At 48.3% G+C, this 25,989-nt stretch overlaps 1 protein-coding gene across 3 annotated transcripts in view; it reads left to right on the top strand.

Moving 5' to 3' along the window:
- FAM184B (family with sequence similarity 184 member B) overlaps positions 1-25,989 on the top strand; it is a 619,377-nt gene that overhangs the window by 379,188 nt on the left and 214,200 nt on the right. The gene's annotated exons all lie outside the window — the stretch shown is intronic.

The following is a 25,989-nucleotide window of genomic DNA, read 5'->3' on the forward strand; positions in this document are numbered from 1 at the left end:
TGCATAAATAGGGTTTACAATTTAGTCGGCAGGTAAAGAGTTGATCACATTTCTTCGCATTTATTATCTACTTTGATGTACCCTCAAACATTATTAGATTCAACAAAGTAGTACATTTTGGGCCAGATGTAGGTCGGTCGGTAACGGCCGAAAATCGGTATTTTCGGCCGTTACCGACCGGTATTGCAGAAATGACATGTAGGGGCATGTGTTACTGAATCGGTAAATATACCGATCGGTAAATTTACCGATCGGTATTTTTACCGATTCTGTAAATTTGAGATGTAGGTGGGACTCTTCAGAGTCTCACAAGCCTTACAGAATCGGTATTTTACCATCAAATAAATTTGATGGTAAAATACCGATTCCGGTGTGCATGCACATGTATGCATGCACATGTGTGCATGCACACCTATGCCATATGACAGGCAGACCTGCCCTTAGGGCAGGTATGCCTGCCACATGGCACCCGAGCCTCTTTTGGGGGTGCCAGAGGGTGTCAAAGTGACACCCCCTGCACCCTTGTGAAATTCGGTATTTACCGATTCGGTAAATACCGAATCGGTAATGCCCATTCATTCCTATGGGCTTCAAAGCCCATAGGAATGAATGGGCATTACCGGTCGGTATTTACCGAATCGGTAAATACAGATTTTTACCGATTCGGTAAAAAAACATCTGGATTGTCCTACATGTCCCCCCTTCATATTTACCGATTCTTAATTACCGAATCGGTAAAATTCGGTAATTAAGATTCGGTAAATACATCCTACCTACATCTGGCCCTTTATGCTTTATGTGGGTTTCCCAGAGTATTTTCTAAATATTTTCAGAAGGTCACCTCCAAATATTTTGTCTTCACCAATCCTGATTTGCTGAATTCGTTTTTGTTGGCTTTAGCACTCTGTGAACTTCACCACTGCTAACCAGTGATAAAGGGTTTGTGCTCGGTCCTTAAAACTTGATAAAATTGGCCTATACCCAATTGGCACATTTAATTTACTTTAAGTCCCTCGTGTATGGTACTACATATACCTATGGCCTGTAAATTAAAGGCTAATAGTGGGCAGCAGCACTCATTGTGCCACCCACTGAAGTAGCCATTTAAAACATCTCAGGCCTATCACTGCAGCCTATGCGTGCAGTCTTAAAACAGCCATGTCAACCTGGCAAAATTTACTTTTTGCCAGGCGTAAAACTTCCTTTTTTATAATACTTATAAGTCACCCAATGTTTGCTCATAGAGCAGGGTGCATTGTACTTAATAAGTAAGACATCTGTGTTTTAAGTTTTAAGTCGTAGTGGAAAAACTCATAAAGTCGTTTTTCACTGTTGCTAGGCCTATCACTCTCAATGCCTAATACTGGGTTACCTTATTATATTAAATAAGTGATGACTTTAGATTGGGAGCTGGTAGATATGCGATGTTTAATACTGAAATGAATTCTAATTTGAAACCCTCTTTAATGGTGAAGTTGGATTTTAAGTTACATTTCTGAAATACCACTTTTATTAAGTTGGCATTTCCTTGTCCTGACCATTTGTCCCTTCTGACAGTGTCCTTGCTCACATGACTGTGAATAGCTCTGATGTTAGGGGTTTGTGTATTCCTCCTAGACAGTGCCACAAAGGGAACAAGGTGTGGCCGGGAAGGGCCATCCTGCTGGGATGGCTGGTGGTAGAGCTGCGTCCTGCCCCACTTACACTTCAAAGGGCTTGCCTCCAGTGCACACAAAGGACCCTTACCCCAGACTTTTGTCACCCCAGTCTTCTTGGAGCCTTGACAAAAGAATGGGAGAACTTTCCAAATATAGTTGTAGGGGTGAGACAGGGTGGCCCCCCCACACAAGGGCTGGCAAAAGGTATAATTATTGGACTTCCAGATCCTCTCTTCAGTACGCTCCTGGACCTGTGGACAAGGGTCAGTTGGCTGACCTGTCTAAGCTATAGGAACACATCAAGCTCCAGAGGCCTCCGTGCAACTGCCCAGCTAATCTGCGGCACTGTACCTGCGACTGGACTCGCCTGAGCCCTGCAGGCCTCTGCTGGAGTGAGTTGCTGATCCTCAGGAGGTGCATCCACAGGTCATGATCCCTTGGCTGGCATGAATTGAGTTGATCCTGAGAAACGTGGTGTGATGCAGACGTTTTAGTCTACTTGTGATTGCAAACGGGCCCTTTCACGCTGAGACTCTGATGCCTGTGATGACTGCCCGCCATTGCGAAGCTCCAAGGATCCCGACTCTTTGTGCTACAGCAGCCGCTAGGGACAACCGGCAACATGAGATCTGTCCTTTGCACTACAGTAATAACAGCTCGATGTGACCACCAGCATGAAGATCCAGCGACGCCCATACTTGTTGCCTAACTGGCTCTTCGCACTACAGCGACAAGTCTGTCACCCGGCCTGCTCTTCATGTGATAGCGATGATCATCCACGATGCTGCGCCAGCTTCTTGCGGTCTCCTCCATTATGAACAGAACTCATCGCACTGGACTTTGAGAAGCTAACTTTTTCAGCAGGACTACCCTTGTCCCACACTTCATTTCAGTTGGCCTAAACTTGTGACTTTCTCCTGGTCTAGCATGACCAGATGACCTAAACCTTTGAAATTCAATATCTCTGGTTCTACTGATTTGATTTTGGTTGTTTTGATATCATGTTATTTATTAAAATTGACTCTATTTTTCAAAATTCGATTGGGGATTTTTCTCGAGTTATGTTTTCACTTTATTACTGTTTGTGTGTGGTATAAATACTTTACACTTTGCTTCTAATTCCTGCTTTTCTGCCAAGCTTCCAGAGGGGCCAGGACCAGATAATCTAGTGACTTTTGTGATTCACCCTGACAACGATTATGATTTTTGCCTGAGAGGGGCTTCCATCCCCCTCAACCAATAACACAATTTCTTACAGGTATCCTTTGCCTGGTGATTAACTTGAATACTGTCATAAATTAGAATTTTGGGGCTGTTAAGGCAATGCATGGTTCTGGTGGCGGATGTATGTTGAAACGCTATACATCCTAAACCAAAATATGATAAACGTTTAGGTCAGTTTTTATTTTCTCATGTTTGACCTGCTACAAAAGACTTTCTGTAATATTGAATCCTAAAATCCCATAACCACCTCATGTGGCTATCCTTCCCTGAAACTTAAAAACAACCATATTACCACTCAACACTAATGCTCCCTGAGCCCCAAAAGCCCCTAACTTTAGCTTAGTACTTCCGATATCTAAATACTGAAAACCTCTTCAAAGTCCCTCTCCCCTTCCTCTCCTCACAGTATATCCCCTGCCTACTTTAACAGCAGGATGCCTCCTTGCCAATGCTCCAAGCACACTTACCATTGCCATGTAAGGCACCTAATTTTTCGATTTTCTTTTAGCCACAACTTTTTTATTCTATTTTTTCAAAATACATTTTTAACTCAATTTTTTTAGCCTACTTTTTCCTACAACAATTTTACTGCAAATCTCTCACAGTGGTGCCGTGCAGACTTTTTGCCAGGAGGCTTTAACAGTCCCCTCGCCACACTTGGGTGAGTGCAGTCCTGGCATGCACCTTGCCTTTTGGGAACGCATAACAGCTTCAAGTTACTGGTAAATAAGACAGTGAAAAGGCTGTCAGTCGTAGAGGACAAAGAAACGCTCAGGGAAAGGGCCCATGGATGGTGCGTGCTGCAGAGTTATACGAGATCCCTCCCGCAAAACTATCTAGGGGTCGGTTTCAATAGGAAAACAAAGGAAAAATATTTACGGTCCCGAATGGGTATCCTTCCAGTCTTGACGCACCTTCCACCATGGAAGCGATTATCGGAATCAACTAAGTGCTGTCTATGCGGGAAAGCAGAAGAGAGAATCATTCATCTACTATGCACCTGTCGAGAATTGGATCCTGAACGACAACTGCTTCTGAAATCTATCTTTAACAAAAGGAGGATAAGATCCTGCTGACAAGCAGTGAAGGCATGCCTTGGAGGAGGAGATATACAGCTGGTAAAGCCAGTGCGTAAAATTCATGGGGATGGCAGAGGAAAACATGAAGATATCTGGCGCATAATAAGCAGCTTTTCGAACGAAGGCTCGCCATTACCCCCTCATGGGTCCTCCCCGTCCCAGTCCTAACAACGTGAGGCAGTCCTGCCTCCACCCAGCCAATCACAACGCCAGTATTTCCTTAGTACATAAGCCCCGCCCACCTACCGCCATGCCTGTTTTTTTTCTGCTCCGACGGCTGTCGGAACGCTGGTGCTCCCGGTTCCGGTCCCTGGATCCTGTTTCCTTTGGTGGCGGTTCCGTGAGTTTTTCTTGTGTGTTTCCTGATTATGTTGTGTTTCTTGTAAATGCTCGGCTCGGCCGCTCCGGTTTCCGGTCGGCCGGGCTCCTGTTCTGGGGTCAGGTACGCTCCCCGGTCATGTGCAGGGCTGGGGCGGGGAGTTTTGGTGGTGTCCTGGCCTCGGGTCGTTCCGGCGCTGCTGCACTATCGCAGCGTCCGGCCCCCGCGGCCATTCTCTTTTGACCTGTGGCTGTGGGTGGAGACATCAGGGCTGCCCTCTTTTATTTTCATTCTTCAAACTCACCTTTGCGTGATTGGTTGATTGGGGGCAGTATTTATTGGAGGTTGCTGGGCACTTCCGTTTGTTGTGGTGATTTCCTGTTTGGTTGCTTCTGGGATTTTGTCACCATGAGTGAGGGGGCTTCTTCTCCTGTGCCGGCTAAGGCTGTTTCCAAGCAGCATAATGTTCAGGATCTACAGGAGGACGACGTCTTGCAGATTTCTAAAGCTGATTTGCGTGACTTGATTGATTCTGCGGTCCAGTCTGCGCTGCTTGAGCCTGCGGCTAAGCGGGCTAAGGATGATGAGGATGAACTGGACAATTCCCCTAAGGGAAAGTACATCCAGGGCAAGGTTTTTTCGGACTTGCTGGTGCATATTCGAGAGATGCTTGGGTTTGACCCTAAAACCCTGTCTGAAGATGGGTTTTACGCACAGTATAGTTCCTCTGTGGTGGATGACCTCCCCTTCCATGATGTCCTGAAGGATATCCTCACAAAAGAGTGGCTGGAGGTGGATAAGCAGGGTATTCCGCGATTCCTGGGGAAGCGATATCGCCTGGCGGACTTTGATTCCCAGTTTCCTGCGATTCCGAAGGTTAATTCTCTTTTGTCTTCTATGGCTTCCTCCTCTTCCTCTTTATCTTCGGAGGAGGCTTCCCTGTCTGACCCGGTGGAGCGTAAGGTGGAATCTGCACTCAAGCGTTCTTACGCCGCTTCTCACTTTGGGGTGCGTGCTAGCACTTATGTGGCTTATGCGTCACAGGTCCTGCTCAAGGATTTCGAGAGGCTGTTTGACTGTCTTCAGGATCATGGGGGCCCTACTCCTGTGTTGGCTCAAATGGAGGTTTTGGCGCAATTCCTGTCAGATGTCACTTTTGATTCCTTGTGGGCTTTCTCCTCGGCTGCTGGAGCGGCGGTGGCTGGGAGGAGGTCTCTGTGGACAAAGCCATGGCGTCTTGATGCTGCTCATTTATTTATTTTTTATTTATTGTTTGCTATTTTTAAAGCGCGCAAATACCCATACAGGTGTCTCGGCGCTGGTGATCACAGAACTCCCTACACTTTGACGGAATGGTTAGGCAGAAGAAAAAAGCCATGTCTTGAGGCTTTTTCGGAATTTAAGGAGCGTGGGGGCGGTTTTGATATGGAGTGGGAGGGTGTTCCACAATTTAGCAGTGGCTGTAGTGAAACACCTGTCTCCCCAAGTGGCCTTTTTTGTCCGAGGGACATACAGCATGAAAGCTGTAGAGGATCGAAGGGTTCTGCGTTGCTCCAATGGACGAAGAGCTTCTTTTAGGAACTTAGGCCCTGAGTTGTTAAGGGTCTTGTAGGCTATGCAAAGAGCCTTAAATTTTATTCGGCTCCTGATTGGGAGCCAATGGAGCTCTTTGATGTGATGGGAGACAGATGTGAATTTGGAAATAGAAAGTAAGGTTCTGGCCGCCGCGTTTTGCACAGTCTGGAGTTTGTTGAGGACTCCTTCCTGAGCATTAAGAAACAGAGAGTTACAATAATCCGTTCTTGAAAACACTAAAGTACTGATGAGTGTTTTGCCGGCTGACTGTGGTAGGTAAGGGAGGAGTTTCTTGATTTTTTTGAGGGTGTAGAAGGCAGATGATACAACGGCATTGGCGTGATGGTGGAAAGTCAGTTTATTATCAAAGGTGACCCCCAGGTTGCGGACCTTAACCACCGGTTGGGGGGGAGATCCCAACTCCGGTGGCCACCATTGTGGGGACCATGTTGGTCTCAAGCTCCCGAATGTCATCACCTCCGTTTTATCGGAGTTAAGTTTGAGGCAGTTTGATGACATCCAGGAGCCTATTGCCTTCATTCCCTCCTGGAAGTTGGCTGCCACGCTAGCTCCATTATTGTACACCGATAGTACTAGTTGCGTGTCGTCGGCGTTCGTGGTAAGGGCAATACCATAGGATTTTATCACCCTCGCTAAGTCCGATACATAGATATTAAAAAGCGTCGGACTTAGCGAGGAGCCCTGTGGAACGCCGCAGGGAAGTGAAAAGGTCTGGGAGGTGAAGTTACCCATTTTGACAGTCTGTGGACGATTGGCGAGGAACGAAGCAATCAGATCTTTAGCTGTTCCTCCTATTCCCAGAGCTGCGACACGGTCGATCAGGGTGATATGATCGACCGTGTCAAATGCAGCGGAGAGATCTAGGAGTATCAAGACGGCCGATCCTCCCTTGTCCATGGTTGTTCTGATTTCGTCTGCGGCTTTCAATAGTGCTGTCTCTGTCCCGTGTCCCTGCCTAAAACCGAACTGTGTGTCATCGAGCAAATTGTTGTTGTTGATGAATTTTGATAGTTGCATGTTCATGGACTTTTCAAAAATCTTTGCTGGAAATGGGAGACAGGCGATGGGTCTATAGCTTGCTGGGATAAGAGGGTCTAGCGTTGGTTTTTTCAGCAATGGCTTTATGATCGCCTCTTTCCAGACTGAGGGATATATACCTGTTGCGAACATAGCATTGCATATGGTGGACAACGGAGGGGAAATTGCTTCCGGAGTGCGGTTGAGAATGGAAGGGGGACATGGGTCAAGAGGGGAGCCGGATTTAGTGCTGGCTACCAGACGTTGAATGTGATCCTGGTCCACGGAGTTGAAAGATAATAAGGTTGGCTGAGTGCTCATAAGAAGAGGACTCGAAGATGGTAGGGGGGCCGAGTGAGAGAAAGTCTGGAAGATGGAGCTGACTTTTTCCTCAAAGAAGCTGGCCAAGGCATCTGCCAGTGATTGAGAGCCTTCTAAGGGCGGCATAGGGGGGTTGGATAGAGTATTAACTACCCTGAATAGTTCTCCTGACGAGTTCTTTGCCTGATTGATTTGAGTGATAAAATAATGGCTTTTCTCAGTGGTTATCGCTCTTTTATAGATGGAGAGGGCATTTTTATAGTTGGATTTGTCTGTAGGGCTGTAGTTGCGACGCCATTGTCTTTCGAGGTTCCTGCAGTATTGTTTCTGCATGCGTAGGGCCTCAGTGAACCATGGGGCTGAAGGTATTTTTCTGTTCCGATTTGATGATTTAAGTGGGGCTAGCTTGTCGCAGGCCGTATCTAGGCTTGTCAGGTAGTTTGAGGATGCTTTAGTGGGGTCATGCTCATTGGGGGTATGATTATCCTGCATCATCTCTGCTAATTGGGTTATGTTAATGTTTTTCCAGTCTCTGTATGTTGAACGAGCTGGTGCAGTGAAGCTCGGTTTAGTGGAGTTTGTTTGCACTGTGAAACAAATAGCTGAGTGGTCTGTCCAGATTAGTGGAATTATTTGGGTGATATTTAGAAGAGGACTGTTAGTAAATATACCGTCCAATGTGTGACCTGCCTGATGAGTAGGGGAGTTGATAAGTTGCATTAGGCCTGCAGCTGAAAGGTCTGCAAGAAGCTGCGTGGTATCGTGGTTATTTGAAGTCTCAAGGTGAAAATTGAAGTCACCTAGTAGCGTAAAATGAGGGGCGTCGGCAACTGCTTCAATTATACTACCTATGTTTGCTAAAAACTTGGCTCTTGACCCTGGAGGGCGATAAATCAGCATTCCCTTGAAGGATGATTTTGCTGATAGGCCTAGAGTAAAGATGAGAGACTCATATTCTGGGCATGTATATGGTTTAGTCGTGAGTTTGAAGCGGCTTTTGTAAATTATGGCGATGCCGCCACCTCTTTTTATTGGTCTGTCTAATCTACAAACATTGTAGTTGATTGGAGTGGCTTCTGCAAAGTCGGGTCCTGAGGCGTCATCGCCCCATGTCTCGGTGACGAACAGTAGGTCCAGATTGTGCGCGTCGATCAGATCAGCGATTTCTATTTTGTGCTTGGGGAGGGATCTGGCATTTATTAACGCTGCTTGAATTAATGGTAGGTTATTTGTTGAAGGTTTCTCGGTGCATTTGTTGCAAGTAGGACATAAGAGTGGGCCTAGGATGTGATTAGAGTAGCTTAAGTGCGGGGGTGTATGTGGTTGGACCGCTAGATGCCTCAGTTTTAGTAGTTCGTCGGTGGAATAGGTTAATCTCACCGTGTAAGTAGAAGGCCGTGGTGCTGGAGTTACAGGGGGGGTGGCCGTTGGCCCGTCCTCGGCGCGGACGAGCGCAGACGAGCTTGCCTTATGCGCGCCTTCGGCGCGCATTCGTCGCGCCCGCTGCGCTCGTCCGCTGCGCTTCCGATTGCAGCACATGTTTATGGTTACGAGGATGGCATAGGAAGTGGGTGTGGTCGCGGTCTGCTGCAAGTATAATTCAAATCAGGTGGGAATTAGCAGTTCTAAAAGCAAGTAATACAATTTTAAAAAGTGCGTGCTAACTCCCGGCTTTCCGCCTCAGGAGTGGAGTTCTTTGAACGCGCGTTCGTAGTCAGCGCGCGCTCAAGTAGTGCTAATGGGCGTGGTTATGCAAGTGGGCGTGTCCGCTGCTGGGAGGCGGCGTTGCCCTGGCAACAGTATGCCGTGTCAGCCCTGGATCGGCTGAGCGGTCTGCTGCAAGTATATTTCAAATCAGGTGGGAATTAGCAGTTCTAAAAGCAAGTAATACAATTTTAAAAAGTGCGTGCTAACTCCCGGCTTTCCGCCTCAGGAGTGGAGTTCTTTGAACGCGCGTTCGTAGTCAGCGCGCGCTCAAGTAGTGCTAGTGGGCGTGGTCACGCAAGTGGGCGTGTCCGCTGCTGGGAGGCGGCGTTGCCCTGGCAACAGTATGCCGTGTCAGCCCTGGATCGGCTGAGCGGTCTGCTGCAAGTATAATTCAAATCAGGTGGGAATTAGCAGTTCTAAAAGCAAGTAATACAATTTTAAAAAGTGCGTGCTAACTCCCGGCTTTCCGCCTCAGGAGTGGAGTTCTTTGAAGTCTTTGGTCCATAAACTGCCTTTTGAGGGTCCTCGTCTCTTTGGGGATGCCTTGAATTCGATGGTGCAGCGCTTTGCGGAGGAGAAGAAGTTGTTGAAGCCTTTTCAGCCTGCTCCTAAGAAAAGGTATTTTTTCCAGAAGCAGGGGTTTCAGGGGGTTTTGTCCTCTCAGCCCTTTCGTGGTCGGGCCCGTGGTCGGGGGGCCGCGTTCCATTATAAATCCCGGCCTCAGCAGCAACAGCAGCAGCAGCTGCCACAGCCTCCCTCTGGTGCTGGACAAAAGTGACTATGCCGCTGTGGGGGCTCGTCTCCATTTGTTTCTGGACCGTTGGTCAGCTCTGATCTCCGATCAATGGGTCTTGGATATCATCAGGTGGGGTTACCGGATTCCCTTCCAAGGCCCTCCCCCTCTGGATTGTGTTCTGGTTACCCCATTGTCAAGAGACCCCGTGCGGCGGTCTGCCATGTTGTCCGGCGTCGCCATGTTGTTCCAGAAAGGGGCGGGGGTGCCGGTTCCAGTGGAGGAAGTGGGCCTGGGGTTCTATTCCCGTCTGTTTCTGGTTCCAAAGCCCGATGGTTCCTTCCGCCCCATTTTGAATCTCCGTTCCCTGAACAAGTTGGTGAGGTTGGATCATTTTCGCATGGTCACGTTGCAGTCCGTCATTCCCCTCATCCAGGAGGGAGATTTTTTGGCTTCCCTGGACTTGGAGGACGCCTATTTTCACATTCTGGTCCATCCTGCCAGTCAGCGGTTCCTGAGGTTTGTGGTCCAGGGGATGCATTACCAGTTTCGGGTTCTGCCGTTCGGCCTCTCCACTGCTCCCAGGACTTTAACCAAGGTATTGGCTCCTGCTGTGGGGGTTTTGCAACATCAGGGTTTCTCCGTGTTTCCCTATATTGATGATTGTTTGGTCTCTGCTTCCTCTTTCCCTCGATTCAAAAAGGGGGGCGGTGATGGTCAGAGTATCTGAATTAAGCAGAACACTCCTACCCAGTCAAAAGATCAGGGCTTGATCCATCACCGTTTTTTAGCTCACTGCACCATCCCAGTTCAGAACCTGGCTACATGCAAATTAGTCTGACCCTGGCCCAGTGCATCATGGGAACAGGGCAGACCAAACTACCAAGTCAATTCTTTACTGGAAAGGAAACAAGCTTCCGGGGACCGGTTTCTGGCATTACAGCCGTCTTCGGCCCGGCTTGCTTGAATCCTGATGGTGCAGTGAGCAAGGGACTCACATCTGAGCATACCCTTCCACACTTGTGGTGGCTAAAACGATTCAAAAAGGGGGGTGGTGATCGACAGAGTATCTGAATTAAGCAGAACACTCCCACCCAGTCAAAAGATCAGGGCTTGATCCATCACCGTTTTTTAGCTCACTGCACCATCCCAGTTCAGAACCTGGCTACATGCAAATTAGTCTGACCCTGGCCCAGTGCATCATGGGAACAGGGCAGACCAAACTACCAAGCCAATTCTTTACTGGAAAGGAAACAAGCTTCCGGGGACCGGTTTCTGGCATTACAGCCGTCTTCGGCCCGGCTTGCTTGAATACTGATGGTGCAGTGAGCAAGGGACTCACATCTGAGCATACCCTTCCACACTTGTGGTGGCTAAAACGATTCAAAAAGGGGGTGGTGATGGACAGAGTATCTGAATTAAGCAGAACACTCCCACCCAGTCAAAAGATCAGGGCTTGATCCATCACCGTTTTTTTAGCTCACTGCACCATCCCAGTTCAGAACCTGGCTACATGCAAATTAGTCTGACCCTGGCCCAGTGCATCATGGGAACAGGGCAGACCGAACTACCAAGCCAATTCTTTACTGGAAAGGAAACAAGCTTCCGGGGACCGGTTTCTGGCATTACAGCCGTCTTCGGCCCGGCTTGCTTGAATCCTGATGGTGCAGTGAGCAAGGGACTCACATCTGAGCATACCCTTCCACACTTGTGGTGGCTAAAACGATTCAAAAAGGGGGGTGGTGATGGACAGAGTATCTGAATTAAGCAGAACACTCCCACCCAGTCAAAAGATCAGGGCTTGATCCATCCCCGTTTTTTAGCTCACTGCACCATCCCAGTTCAGAACCTGGCTACATGCAAATTAGTCTGACCCTGGCCCAGTGCATCATGGGAACAGGGCAGACCAAACTACCAAGCCAATTCTTTACTGGAAAGGAAACAAGCTTCCGGGGACCGGTTTCTGGCATTACAGCCGTCTTTGGCCCGGCTTGCTTGAATCCTGATGGTGCAGTGAGCAAGGGACTCACATCTGAGCATACCCTTCCACACTTTCCCTCAGGCTCTTCTGGCGGTGGAGGCTACGTTGTCCCTGTTCCGGGAGCTGGGGTTCAAGGTGAATTTGGCCAAGTCTCATCTGGATCCTGTTCAGAGACTTCAGTTCATCGGGGGTCTGTTCGACACCCCTCTGGGGGCGGTGTTTCTCCCTCCTGTTCGGATCCTTTCCTTACAGACTCTGCTGCGGGATCTGTTGAGTCGTCCCTCTGCCCCTGCTCGTGTTTGGTTGCGGGTCCAGGGGGTGACTCATCTGTTGGCTCGGTGGGACCCCTCCCGGGCGGATTACGAGACTCTGATTCCTCTCTCTCCTGCTCTGGTTCGGGACTTGGATTGGTGGCTTTGCACTCCCAACCTGGAGAAGGGGATGCGGTTTTGTCTTCCTCCTTCCCTTTTGTTGACGACGGATGCCAGTCTCTGGGGTTGGGGGGCCTCTTTGGGGTCCTTGGAAGCCAAGGGTCGGTGGTCTTGGGGGGACAGCACCCGTTCCTCGAACTGGCGGGAGTTGGCGGCTGTCTGGGAGGCGGTGCAGTTCTTTCGGGTTCCTCTCCTTGGGGCGAATCTGTTGGTTCGTACCGACAACCAGGTGGCTCGTTGTTACTTGACCCGATCAGGGGGGACCAGGTGCGTGTCTCTGAACATGTTGGCCTCCATGATTTGTGCTTGGGCGGAATCTCATCTGTTGGCCTTGAGGGCGGTGTACATTCCGGGACGGTTGAATTTTCATGCGGACGCTTTGAGCCGCGACCTTCCATCTTCTGTTCTGTACCATCTCTCTCTTCCTCTGTTCCTGTCCCTTTGCCTTCGGTTCGGGACTCCTTGGATCGATCTTTTTGCGTCCCCTCACAACTCTCTCCTGCCCCGGTTTTGTTCGGAGGTGCTGTGTCCTCAGGCTTGGGCGGTGGATGCTCTTTCGATTCCCTGGCCTTCGGGCCTTCTGTATGCATTCCCTCCCATTCCCCTCCTCCCGAGGGTGCTGCAGAAGATTCGGATGGAGAAGGTTTCGGTCCTGTTGATTGCTCCTTTCTGGCCTCGCCGCATTTGGTTTCCTCTCCTGCTGAAGCTGGCGAAGGGTCAGTTTGTCCGGCTTCCTTTGTGTCCATCTCCTCTTCAGTTTCCACTCCTGTCTCTGCCTTGTCTTCGTCGTTTGCAGCTGACGGCTTGGCTCTTGAGCGGTTGACTTTGGAGTCTTTGGGTTGTTCATCGGTGGTGGCTCGTGACATCCAGTTGTCTCGCCGCCCTTCGACCCTTAAGTGCTATGTGCGCCATTGGGGTTCTTTTGTTTCTTGGTGTTCTTCTCATGGGGTGGATCCTGTACTGGGGGTTCCTACTTCTGTGTTGGAGTTTCTCCGGGATGGTTTTTTGAAAGGCCTTTCCCCTTCCACGTTGTCTGCTCAGTGGGCGGCGGTTCGTGCTTGTCGGGGTCCTGGGGCCTCCTTGGAGGGTGTTGCTCCTTTGGTTAGTCGGCTTCTTCGGAGCTTTCGGCTTCGTCGGCCGGTTTCTCCTGTTTTCATTCCTTCTTGGGATTTGCCTACTGTTTTGCGTGGTCTGCAGTTGCCCCCTTTTGAGCCTTTGATGGAGGCGGATTTGTTGTGGCTGTCCGCTAAGGTGGCTTTCCTGTTGGCCATTACCTCCGCTCGCAGGTTGGGTGAGTTGGGTGCCTTACTCGTTTCGTTTCCCTATTTGCAGTTCCTCCCGGATCGGGTTGTTTTGCGGCTTGATCCGGCTTTTCTGCCTAAGGTTTCTTCGAGTTTTCATTCGCAGCAGAAGGTGATTCTTCCTGATTTGCCTGCTGAGGGGGATTCCCTTGTTCCCCCTTCTTTGGATGTTCGCAGGGCTCTCCAGATTTACGTCCAACGTTCTCTGGGGTTCCGGAGTTCTCCTGCCCTATTTGTCTCCTGTGGGGGTGTGGCTAAGGGGAAGAAGGTTTCCACTTCCACGATCAGTCGGTGGGTCCGTTTGGCGGTCTGTCAATCTTACAAATCTTTGGATTTGCCTCCTCCGTCTCATGTACAGGGTCGGTCGACGCGTTCTGTGTCTGCTTCCTGGGCTGAGGCGGCGGGGGTCTCTATCCAGGGGATTTGTAGGGCGGCCACCTGGCAGTCTCATCACACATTTGTGCGACGTTATCGGCTTGATGTTTTACATGCCTCTGCTGACAGTTTTTCTGTTGGCGTATTGAACGCTGTTGTTCATTGATCTTTTATTGATTAAAGTTTTGTACTCTGCATGGATCCCTGGTGTCCTGCGTGTTTTCTTTATTGGTTCTCTGTTTGTGAGTTCCTCACGTTGTTAGGACTGGGACGGGGAGGACCCATGAGGGGGTAATGTCTTATTACTTACCGGTAATCCTCATTACCCCGATTAGGGTCCTCCCCGTCCCAGTCCTCTTCCCTCCCACCCTCCCGCTGTGTTTGTGTCGGAGTCTTGTTGATAACAGGCAGGCGGGGCTTATGTACTAAGGAAATACTGGCGTTGTGATTGGCTGGGTGGAGGCAGGACTGCCTCACGTTGTTAGGACTTGGACGGGGAGGACCCTAATCGGGGTAATGAGGATTACCGGTAAGAAATAAGACATTTCCCGGAACCGGCCCCCTCTAACAGAAAACGCACTACTCAAAAAGTTGCGTTTAATGCATGGTAGTCTTCCTTATTAATAGATCAAAAAAACAACTTCCCATCAAGTACTGGGCATCAGGCACTTTATGGAACTTCGGTACTTATTCCACCATAACTCCAACGACGAGGCAGACACATCAAGTCAAAACTTTTTAATAAAAAAATAAAATAAAAATCGTTTTAGTTATTTTAGAATATATGCAATCCAATGGTAACTTTTTCTTCACACACAATGCACTAGGCATTTTACGAGACTGTTAAAACCAGGAAATCAAGGACTGCTTAATGCATATTGAATGAACAGATATTTCGCAGAAGTACTACACAAATTAATTAGAATGGAATACGTTGCGTGGATAACATAAATTGTACCATAACCTTTTACTGTTGGAAACTAATCACAATGAAACTGTAGTTTTATTTTTATGAATTATGTTGTTGAGCGAACATTGTAAAGGTTTTAATTAACTTATACAATAAATAAATTACTTACTTACCTGCCTCTCGCGGCATCTGGATTCTTCAACCTTGAACAATGAACAAAAAAAACAATGAGATAAAGTGCACCCAGAAGAGAGTAATTTTGTATTGGTTAAGAATATCTCCAGAATGGCCATCCATCATTTTTTATTTTTCGTGCAGTCTGATGTCGTAGGACCATCAGAGCCTTACCCCTCCTTAAAATAGGATTTCTAGCTTGGGAGAGAGTACCTCTCAGTGAATGTTATTGCAAAATGTCTGCGGTGACACACTTGAAGCAATTTATGGGTTGTCATTTGTCTCAATGTTGTACCTTATTTGAGCATCTCTTTAGTAAACAGTAAGTAGAACATGTCAGTGGATTCTGGAGAATGTGGAGTAGTTAGAGGGCTAGGCTGTATAGAAAGGAAGGAGTTGACTGCATCGAACAATTTATTGCTAAAGTTTGTTACCATAGGATGTTTTTATGCCCAATTATTGTACTATGTTTATTTAATCGAGGAGTGGATCAGTTGCGTATATTTATGTATTTATCTACTCTGGCGTGACCTTCTTTGAGTATTTCTTGCTCCTTCTACAGCTCTAAGTGTTTGCTTTGATTTGCTTCAAGAGTTTAAGTTGTAAGATTTACCAGGGAAACTTTTATTTGCATTTTTGGGATCTTTGTGTAAGTAACCTCGTAGCATTCAGTATCAAAGGCTTCCACCAGTTCTAATGTAGAAAATAGGGCAGAATGAGAATCTTAGCTGGTGAGGGCTCATTAGGCCACTAACATTTTGGGAAAGCAAGCATCACAACCTTAGGTTAGTACAGGTTAGTGTTGATATTAAGGATGGATACAAATATGGATGGAGGTATCCAAAATAAGCATACTCTATTCACCCTCCACAGGAAGAGAAAATGACAAGCTAACGCTGCAGAGCATGATCGCAGGAGTACCGCCTGCCCGTTTATTCTGTCTGTTTTACAGCTTGATGTTGTGTCCATTAGGAACCAAGATAGGTATTAAGAAACACTAATTGGCAGACGGATCAATGTATTTGGATAGAACACAAGCAGCTCTTGTTTTCGGCGCTTGTGTGTTTTGAGCTTTTTTAATACAAAGTGTGTATGTTAATGTGGGTTAATTTTTATGAAATTTCACATAATTATACGCAAAAGCAAATTACACAAATTCCCACACCTCTATCTTTAACACATTCATAAAGAGTTAAAGAAATAGCAGATGTACCAATTGTCTGGCAAACAAATTTTTTTTGGTGCAGGGCCGGGCTTTAAACCAGCTCTGGAGCCTACTGAATACCAGGGGCCACATTTATGAGGCCTTGCGTCAGTTTTGCGCTTCCGATGCGTCACTTTTTGTGACGCATCGGCGGCGTAAAACATGCCTCCTGTTGCACACTACTTCCAAAGTGACGCATCTAAGCAGATGCATCACTTTGTAAACCCCTGCGCTACATTATACCTGCGTTAGGTATAATGTATGCAGAGGGGGCGTTCCCCCACAAAAAGCCTCGTAATAGTGACGCAGTGAAATCCATGAGATTTCACTGCGTCACTTTTAGGACGCTGTTGCGTCAAAAACTTGCGCCTGCCTCACAGCAGGCGTAAGACTGACGCAAGCCCTTTCACATGGGGCTTTCCCCATGTGAAAGGACGCATTGCTGGAGTTGCGTCAATTTTGTGACACACCCCAGCTATGCGTCACTTTTGCGCTTACAGATACGTCAGAAATACTGACGTATCTGTAACTCCTTGCGACATGATGCGTCATACTGTAAATATGACGCATCATTGGTGTCGCAAGGAGGACGCAGTGAAAAGTGACGCATCGCTGTTTTCACGCAGCGATGCGTCACTTTTCATAAATGAGGCCTCAGGACTCCCGCTCTCACCGCTGTGACATCAGCCAAGACTGATTAATCCCTGTAATATTAAGAAAGATACTAGAGGTTGGAATTCCATTTTTAAAAAGGAATTCAGAGCCAGCGAGCACCATAGTAACTGGTCGATGCTTAAACGCTGCCCCAGCTAGCCAAACAAGCTATATGCTTTCACACACCTCTCTTACTGGCTATATCCACTAATGTGGTGGTAACTGCTAAGGTATCACACTTTGTTGACAGAAGTGGTTGTAAAATGAAGTCTTCATGAGAAAGATGCATCAAAGTCACAGAGGGTGGCAACAAAATATGCATAAGTATCTTAATATTAAACTTAACTCAGGGAATTTTCTCTGAGAAAGTAGATCTTCTTGGCTGACGTTATTGCCTGCCAGACTGCACATCTTCCTGTCATGTTTTAAACATTTCTGTCCTGCCTATCATCATTGGACACACCTCTGTCATATCTGTTGTAAGAACTTGTGGTATTATTTGATGGGGTCAAGTACTCACCTCAAGCAATAACCATAACCCTTGTCAGGGTGAACCCTCAAAGTTACTAAATTACCATGAGGTGAACCCCCGGTAGCTGTGGCACAGAGCAAACAGACTTACCGTAGAGGCAGTGGTTTAAATATCTATGCATCACCAAAACAATTAAGAAAATCACAAAAACTCACAAAAGGAAACTAAAGTTATGTTTTTCTAATCAACAAATATTATGTGCTACTCACTGTCATCTAGTTTGTTTTTTAAATTTTTTTTTTATTTGTTTTTATTGCAGAATTATAGACAATCTTCAAGGTCAAACGACCAGTCATCCTCTCACAACTCGAGGCCCCATATTGTGGTAAAATAGTACATGGCCATTCAGCCCACATCCCGGAGGCTGGGCGGCGCCCCAACAATTTCCATCAGGTTGTTCCTCCCATTGGCCGTGAGGACATCCGGTCAACAGCACAATCATGTATCTGCTTTTATTGCCTAACAAAACTCCCCCCCCCCCTCCCCGCCGCCGACTCTTCCGGCACTTCACGTAAGGCTACGCCTGGGTCCCCAGTATCCACCCCGTCAGGTCTACACTGGTTCTCTATTATAGCTGTCGTCCGATTGCATCTAATATCATCCATTCCCCACCTACCCCTCTGTGTCTCCCTACCACCGACTGCTGGTGATCTGGTGGGTTCCCCTGTTATGGATGCCCCCTTTGATGTGTCTGCAGTGTCCCAGTATCTATCCCCCCCCCCCACCCTCCCCTGCTGCCATTGATGTGAGTGGTATTTGTGGGTCCCAAAAAGATGTCAAATTGCTCATCGGGGTCAAGCTTCGGCCTTCCTAGCCTCATGGAACCGCCCCGCCCAGGCTTCCCTCCTCTTCATCCCTGGTCAAATAGTCGTTCAGGTCCTGCACAATCATTTCCCACGCTCTCGCAAGCTCTAGGCTCTTCTCATTACCGGTCCGCGTAGCCTGCCGCATTCTAATCACACTCTCACATTGGGACCATTTTCGCAGCTCATTCGACCATCTACGAACAGACGGGCCCTCCCTGGACTTCCAGTGCCAGGTAATCTCCCTTTGCGCTAGAATAAGTCCTAGGTCAATAAACTTGCTCGTATTTTTGGTCTTCGCTGTGTGTGGGAACCATAGCAATATGCACGCAGCCATATCAAAGTCCACCGCCCTTTCCGTGACCGCATTCAAGAGCTCTCCCACCTCCGCCCAGTATGTCCCCAACCGCGGGCAATCCCACAGCATGTGGTCTAACTCGACTGCAGGCACTAAGCATCTCGGACACGCTGCATTCTGCACCTGAAAGTGCCGTCTGATTTTCCCTGGTGTCAGGTATGCTCTATGCAATATGAAGAAATGTACCTGTTGGAAGCGGGTGTTCCTACAACCCTTCCATGTCCTCTTCCAAATATGGCCCCAAACCGGATCCGGTATGGGCTTACCTATGCTGTCCTCCCATTTTCCCTTCAGCTCGGCCAACGGTGCAAGACCCTCGTTCAGCATTCTCGAATGGAGGCAGGTCACCGCCTTTACCGTACCCGCAGCCATCACGACGTACTGGCAGGCCATAGTCGTATCTGGTTCGCCCAGTCCCCCCTGCCAGTGTTTTTGTATCGCCGTTGTCACTGCGGCATGCAAGAGGTAGCTCCCATCCGCAAGCCCAAACTGGTCCTGCAGCACCCGATAGGGAACCAATACCCCGTCAGCATAGAGATCTCCCACCATCTGCAATCCCAGGTCTTCCCATTCCGCCAACGGAGACCAATCTCCTCCATGAGGCAGTGCCGTCAGCATTCCTATGGGGATCTCCAGAGCGTATGGGCGGGCAGATCCCGCTCTCCTCAGGCTCCTAAGCCAACACGACCTGAGGGTTTTCTCTTCAATCGTGAGATCGCCCAATCGCAGCTTCTGCTGCATCACAATGTAGGACAGGATGTGCCGCTGAATACCTTTCCCCCGTCCCTCGTTCGGGCCCCTGAATTCCCTCGCGACGTTCTGCGTCAAGATCTGGAGCTGTGCCGCTAGGTAGTACAGCTCAAAATCGGGGACCGCCATCCCCCCCTCAAGCTTGGGTCTATGCAAAGTCTGCAGCGCCACTCTGCGTCTTCCGTGGCCCCAAAGGAAGGCAACTACCATCGATCGCAACTCTCTGAAAATCCTCAGAGGGATCCATACCGGTAAGGTGCGGAAATAATAAAGCAACCGCGGCAGTGCCACCATTTTCAGCAGCGCTACCCTGCCCTGCACCGACAAGGGGAGAGAGGCCCAGAAAGTCATACAGCCCCGCAACCCCCTTATGCAACGGCCTATGTTTCCCTCCAGTAGGTCAGCAACCTCATGATAAACCCGGACCCCCAGGTAGGTGAAACAGGAGCCCTCCCAGATCACATCTATTGTCAGAGGGGGATACGACACGTTCCCCTTCAGCGGGAAAATGCAGGTTTTACTCCAGTTCACCCTAAGGCCCGACAACCTGCCAAACCGGGAGAGCATTTCCGTCGCCCCATCGAGGGCGCCTTCCGTGTCCTCCAAGTAGAGCAGCAGATCATCCGCATACAGCGAGATGTGATGGATTCCCTCATTGCTCCATACTCCTGGGTACAGTACTCCAGTCCGCGCCTGCGCCGCCAATGGTTCCATCGCCAAAGCGAACAGGAGAGGGGACAGCGAGCAGCCCTGCCTCGTCCCTCTGCGCACCGGATACGCGGGCGAGATTGCCTGTCCCAGTCTGACCCTGGCCGTTGCATCAGCATAGAGGAGCCTCGTCCAGCGGCCAAAGCCCTCCCCCAGGCCAAACTTCTCCAGGACCTTATCAAGATATAGCCATTCTAGGCTATCAAAGGCTTTCTCTATATCCACTGATAACACTGCGGGTCTATTGTCCAGGGCTTGGGCGGCATCCAGTATACGGATCAGGCGGCGGATATTGAGGGACGTATTCCTGGTGGGGATGAACCCCGCTTGGTCCTCATGGACCAATGTGGTCATGTGTGGCAGCAATCTAGTCGCCAGAATACGGCTTAAGATCTTGTAATCAACTGTCAGCATGGACAGGGGCCTATATGAAGCCACTTCTGTGGCATCCTTCCCTGGTTTCAACAACGGCACCACTAAGGCTTCCCTCATTGAGTGGGGGAGGCGTCCCAAGGTCTGGGCTTCTGAATAAACCACCAAGAGTATTGGAGCCAAAATATCTATGAATTTCGCATAAAATTCCACCGGTAGGCCGTCCACCCTCGGCGTCTTATTCCTAGCCATCTGTTTAATGGCCACCCGAATTTCCGACAGAGTTATCGGGCCGCCCAAATCCTTCGCAGTCTCATCATCTAACGTCGGGAGCCGAGCAGCCTCCAGGTATTCATCTATCCTAGCTCCATCTCCCCCCAACTGGCTCTCATACAGAGTCGTATAGTAGGATTGGAAGTGATTCAAGACCGCAGACTGGGTATAGACCACTTCCCCTGTCCTCGTTTTAATGCTCATGATCGGGTTGCCTTTAGGTTCTGGGTTGGCAAGTTTGGCAAGTAGCGTGCCCACCTTATCCCTCTCCCCGTGCACTTTGGTAAGATACAACTTGTAATCATAGCATCTCAGTCTTTCCGTTTCCTTTGCCACTACTTCTTTCGCCTCCAGCAGCCTGTCCTGTAATTCCGGTCGCTCTGGCCTGCGCCGCTCTAGGTCCCGTAGCGCACTTTCTGCTTTTTCCAGATCTGCCACTACCGTCGTTCTGACAGTCGAAAATCTACCCATACATACTCCTCTCACCACCACCTTCATCGCATCCCATTCCACCGATCTCGCGGTGGTCGTACCCTCATTCACCTCAAAATACTGCTCGATGCCCTGCTGGACCGAGGAGGTTAACACTGGATCCTCTAATGTGTCAGGGCGCAACCTCCATGTCGGTACTGCAGATCTCACCCGCTGCCATCGTACTGTCATCATTAAGGGGTTGTGGTCAGAGACTGTCATCTAGTTGCACTTTACTGGTACTGAGGCGCAAGTTAAGGCCAACTGTTATGGAGTGCATCTCAGATACAAAAACCAGGATTAGCCCTGGTTGAATGTTTTCTTTCAGACTTATGGCATGATTTAGATATCAGCAGACAGGTTACTCCATCACAACGGGGACGGATATCCTGTCCGCCAAAATCTAAATCTATTAATATCCTATGGGATTTAGATTTCGGCAGATGGGATATCTGTCCGCGTTGTGACAGAGTAACCCATACGCCGCTATCTAAATCAGGCCCTTAGGGGCTGATTCACAAAACTAATCTGAGACAAAATCCTAAACTTACTACTTTTGGTATTCACAGAAGGCATTTAGTAGTAGTAAAGTTAGGATTTTGTCTTAAGTTAAACTTAAGTTAAACTTAAGTTTGTCTTAAGTTTTGGTTTTAAGACAAAATCGTAATTTAAGACAAAATCCAAATTTATGACAAAATCCTAATTTCCTCGTTGTTGGGTAGACACTGGACAACATCTTGGTTAAGTTGTTGGTTTTAGGAGGGACAGCTCCAAACAGAAAAAATTTGAATTTTGCTCCCAAAGAAGGTCCCTCACCGGCCAGATACTTTTGGTGCCTTTGCCGGATGAAGAGTTCTACCTTCTGAGTCTGAGTTAGCCACGTTTTTTGGAGCTTGCTTCTTCCAGCTTGGCAAAGTTGTACGGTGAATCTGGAAAGGGTTCCACGAGGCTGGTTACCTTCTCTGTGAGGTCCAATTGAATTGGATTTTCTGCTGAGCACAAGAAGCAGAGCAAGTCCAGTATTTTAGGCTCATTTGAGGTCACACACAACAGGTCTAGTTGTCTTCTGTGATGCCACAGGTCCAGAAAATGTTCAAAGGTGAGTACTGTGGGTGCCACATTGATGTCTGGCACCAGCCTGTTGGAGGGAATAAATCATGGCCCTGGCCAAGCAGTAACCGCAGGTGTATGATGTTACAACGCATACTTTTACAACGCAACATCCTTTACAACGCATTCCATTACAACTCATGCCATTACAACGAATTGGCTTAAACTACCTATACAACGCATTCCATTACAACGCATAATACCTTTACAACGCATACCAGTACAACGCATACCATTTCATTGCATATATGGTAAGAATTGGATAGTATAGGGGTACAAATTACTATTCTAACTCCAGGGGGTGGCACAGTAGTGTAAGTGTTGGATAGTGTATGGGTAAAAATTACTATTCTAACTCCAGGGGGTGCAACAGTAGGGTAAGTGTTGGATAATGTAGGGGTAAAAATTACTATTCTAACTCCAGGGGGTGCAACAGTAGGGTAAGTTTTGGAAAGTGTAAGGGTACTATGGGTTGTGATGGTATGCGTTGTAATGGTATGCGTTGTAATGACTGCGTTGTAATGACATGCGTTGTAATGTAATGCGTTGTAGTGTCATGCGATGTAATGGTTGCGTTGTAATGGCATGCGATGTAATGGATCTTGCGTTGTAAAAGTTTTGTTGTAATGGTAGTGCATTGTAAAAGTTGCGTTGTAAAGGTTGTTTCCCGTAACCGCAATCTTAGTCCGGGTAAGGCACAGGTACACCCTGAATTAACCTGTGCTCACCCTCTGGAAGCTTGGCACATAGCATTCAGGCTTCACTTTAGAAGCAATGTGTAAAGTATTTACGCAACACTTCACACTGTAAAACTGTGAAAACACCACACAAAAAGATTTCACAAGTTAGAAAAATAGATCTTAATTTCATAAATAAAACGAGCAAAACTACACAAATCCAATTAGTAGAACCATAGTTATGAATTTTTAAAGAATAAACTGTAAAATAGTGCTTTAAAGCATACATCGCCATCCGGAGATATCTGGTCGCACTGAACCAGGTCCAATCCAAATGTTCAAGCTGACCTCAATGGAGTGTGGGTCGAATACAATCCCTGAGTTCGAGGCATGTGGGCTGCTGAATTCATATCTATGATTCAGAAAAGGGGGTGGTGATGAACAGAGTGCCTGAATTAAGCAGACCACTCTTACCCAGTCCAAAGATCAGGGCTTGATCCATCACCGTTTTTTAGCTCACTGCACCATCCCAGCTCAGAACTTGGCTATATGCAAATTAGTCTGTTCCTGTCCCAGTGCATGATGGGAACAGGGCAAACCAAACTACCAAGCCAATTCTTGTACTGGGAAGGAAACAAGCTTCCTGATCTTTGGACTGGGTAAGAGTGGTCTGCTTAATTCAGACACTCTGTTCATCACCACCCCCTTTTCTGTATCGTTTTTGGCCACTATAGGTGTGGCAGGGTATACTCAGACATGAGTCCCTTTCTCACTGCTCCATCAGGATTCAAGCAAGCCGGGCCGAAGAGGCTGAAATGCCAGAAACCGGTCCCCGGTAGCTTGTCTCCTTTCTGGTGAAGAATTGGCTTGGTAGTTTGGTCTGCCCTGTTCCCATGATGCACCGGGCCAGGGACAGACTAATTTGCATATAGCCAGGTTCTGAGCTGGGATGGGGCAGTGAGATAAATAACGGTGATGGATCAAGCCCTGATCTTTGGACTGGGTAAGAGTGGTCTGCTTAATTCAGACACTCTGTTCATCACCACCCCCTTTTCTGTATCGTTTTTGGCCACTATAGGTGTGGCAGGGTATACTCAGACATGAGTCCCTTTCTCACTGCTCCATCAGGATTCAAGCAAGCCGGGCCGAAGAGGCTGAAATGCCAGAAACCGGTCCCCGGTAGCTTGTCTCCTTTCTGGTGAAGAATTGGCTTGGTAGTTTGGTCTGCCCTGTTCCCATGATGCACTGGGCCAGGGACAGACTAATTTGCATATAGCCAGGTTCTGAGCTGGGATGGGGCAGTGAGATAAATAACGGTGATGGATCAAGCCCTGATCTTTGGACTGGGTAAGAGTGGTCTGCTTAATTCAGACACTCTGTTCATCACCACCCCCTTTTCTGTATCGTTTTTGGCCACTATAGGTGTGGCAGGGTATACTCAGACATGAGTCCCTTTCTCACTGCTCCATCAGGATTCAAGCAAGCCGGGCCGAAGAGGCTGAAATGCCAGAAACCGGTCCCCGGTAGCTTGTCTCCTTTCTGGTGAAGAATTGGCTTGGTAGTTTGGTCTGCCCTGTTCCCATGATGCACTGGGCCAGGGACAGACTAATTTGCATATAGCCAGGTTCTGAGCTGGGATGGGGCAGTGAGATAAATAACGGTGATGGATCAAGCCCTGATCTTTGGACTGGGTAAGAGTGGTCTGCTTAATTCAGACACTCTGTTCATCACCACCCCCTTTTCTGTATCATTTTTGGCCACTATAGGTGTGGCAGGGTATACTCAGACATGAGTCCCTTTCTCACTGCTCCATCAGGATTCAAGCAAGCCGGGCCGAAGAGGCTGAAATGCCAGAAACCGGTCCCCGGTAGCTTGTCTCCTTTCTGGTGAAGAATTGGCTTGGTAGTTTGGTCTGCCCTGTTCCCATGATGCACTGGGCCAGGGACAGACTAATTTGCATATAGCCAGGTTCTGAGCTGGGATGGGGCAGTGAGATAAATAACGGTGATGGATCAAGCACTGATCTTTGGACTGGGTAAGAGTGGTCTGCTTAATTCAGACACTCTGTTCATCACCACCCCCTTTTCTGTATCGTTTTTGGCCACTATAGGTGTGGCAGGGTATACTCAGACATGAGTCCCTTTCTCACTGCTCCATCAGGATTCAAGCAAGCCGGGCCGAAGAGGCTGAAATGCCAGAAACCGGTCCCCGGTAGCTTGTCTCCTTTCTGGTGAAGAATTGGCTTGGTAGTTTGGTCTGCCCTGTTCCCATGATGCACTGGGCCAGGGACAGACTAATTTGCATATAGCCAGGTTCTGAGCTGGGATGGGGCAGTAAGATAAATAACGGTGATGGATCAAGCCCTGATCTTTGGACTGGGTAAGAGTGGTCTGCTTAATTCAGACACTCTGTTCATCACCACCCCCTTTTCTGTATAGTTTTTGGCCACTATAGGTGTGGCAGGGTATACTCAGACATGAGTCCCTTACTCACTGCTCCATCAGGATTCAAGCAAGCCGGGCCGAAGAGGCTGAAATGCCAGAAACCGGTCCCCGGTAGCTTGTCTCCTTTCTGGTGAAGAATTGGCTTGGTAGTTTGGTCTGCCCTGTTCCCATGATGCACTGGGCCAGGGACAGACTAATTTGCATATAGCCAGGTTCTGAGCTGGGATGGGGCAGTGAGATAAATAACGGTGATGGATCAAGCCCTGATCTTTGGACTGGGTAAGAGTGGTCTGCTTAATTCAGACACTCTGTTCATCACCACCCCCTTTTCTGTATCGTTTTTGGCCACTATAGGTGTGGCAGGGTATACTCAGACATGAGTCCCTTTCTCACTGCTCCATCAGGATTCAAGCAAGCCGGGCCGAAGAGGCTGAAATGCCAGAAACCGGTCCCCGGTAGCTTGTCTCCTTTCTGGTGAAGAATTGGCTTGGTAGTTTGGTCTGCCCTGTTCCCATGATGCACTGGGCCAGGGACAGACTAATTTGCATATAGCCAGGTTCTGAGCTGGGATGGGGCAGTGAGATAAATAACGGTGATGGATCAAGCCCTGATCTTTGGACTGGGTAAGAGTGGTCTGCTTAATTCAGACACTCTGTTCATCACCACCCCCTTTTCTGTATCGTTTTTGGCCACTATAGGTGTGGCAGGGTATACTCAGACATGAGTCCCTTACTCACTGCTCCATCAGGATTCAAGCAAGCCGGGCCGAAGAGGCTGAAATGCCAGAAACCGGTCCCCGGTAGCTTG

The sequence above is a fragment of the Lissotriton helveticus genome, chromosome 2_2, assembly GCF_964261635.1.
Source record: "Lissotriton helveticus chromosome 2_2, aLisHel1.1, whole genome shotgun sequence".
Classification (NCBI taxonomy): Eukaryota; Metazoa; Chordata; class Amphibia; order Caudata; family Salamandridae; genus Lissotriton; species Lissotriton helveticus.